General features: G+C 32.3%; 1 non-coding gene across 1 annotated transcript; it reads right to left on the reverse strand.

Annotated features, from left to right (window-relative positions):
* Positions 1–731: 731 nt before the first annotated feature.
* Positions 732–838, reverse strand: LOC126012868 (U6 spliceosomal RNA). The gene has a single exon (XR_007497217.1). It is a non-coding gene; the product is annotated as a U6 spliceosomal RNA (small nuclear RNA).
* Between the last annotated feature and the right edge of the window lie 281 nt (positions 839–1,119).

A 1,119-nucleotide genomic window follows, 5' to 3' on the forward strand; every position in this document is an offset into this window, starting at 1 on the left:
GTTGTTTGCCTTATATTCCTTAGACTGGGTTCTGGGTTCATCTGTTAGCCCTGTAATAATTGGACTTCTAAAAATACAAAGACAACATCTGTTTGATAAGGGAGATAAGGGAGCTTATAGGAGAGAGAACCCAAATTTAGAGAGAACAATTGATGAAAATCAGTGTTTGATCCTAAATCAACTTGCTAATATATTCATCCAGACTGCTGGAGTCTCAACTACCTGGCATAATAATCTTGTCTGCTGTTTAAGCCAATTTTGGTAGAATTTTCTTTCTTTAACTCAAATAGAGACTTAATGGACACACAGTGATAATCAGTCTCATTTCAGATTTTCTAAAAGAAAGAAATTGCATTATTCTCTGACAAGAGGCAGGTTTTGATCATTTAGCATCTATTAAATACCTGTATGTCTATTAAATACCTATATTTAACCTGTTCAATAATGTATTGAAACATGTATCTGTTTCATATGGACAGCATAAACCCAAAGGTGGTTAAAAGAAATCTACCAATAAAAACTAAGGCCAAATAGTTTTATAAAATCTGAACAAAGCAAAGATTTGAATGGTTGTACTTCATTCAATTGCTTTACTTGTAAGACCCTAGTTGATATTTGTAAATGATTATATCTTAAGTTTTATTTTCTTGGAAGTGAGCTTGTTGTCTCTAGCCTAGTTTTGGTTTTCTGAAGTATATTAACAAGTATGATGGCCTTCTTTTCTTTTTTTTTTAAATATGGAACGCTTCACGAATTTGCGTGTCATCCTTGTGCAGGGGCCATGCTAATCTTCTCTGTATCGTTCCAATTTTAGTATATGTGCTGCCGAAGTGAGCACAGATGGCCTTCTTTCTTAAATAATTTAACCTTCACTTGCTCTTCATGTCCATGTCCTCCTTCGAGCACATATCTCACTGGTTTGTCTCTGTTTCTTTATCTATTTCCACTTTGGAAAAGCTTGTGTTCTCTCTGGAACACAGACTTCTCTTTATTTTTCCCCTCATACATCTCTAAGTAAATCACAGTAAAAATATTTTTCTCATAATAATAACAACAATAATAAATTAGTAATAAATCTTTAATTTATGTATTATTAATACTTTATTTGTTTATTAATAA

The sequence above is a fragment of the Suncus etruscus genome, chromosome 6 (genome assembly GCF_024139225.1).
Source record: "Suncus etruscus isolate mSunEtr1 chromosome 6, mSunEtr1.pri.cur, whole genome shotgun sequence".
NCBI classification, from domain to species: Eukaryota; Metazoa; Chordata; class Mammalia; order Eulipotyphla; family Soricidae; genus Suncus; species Suncus etruscus.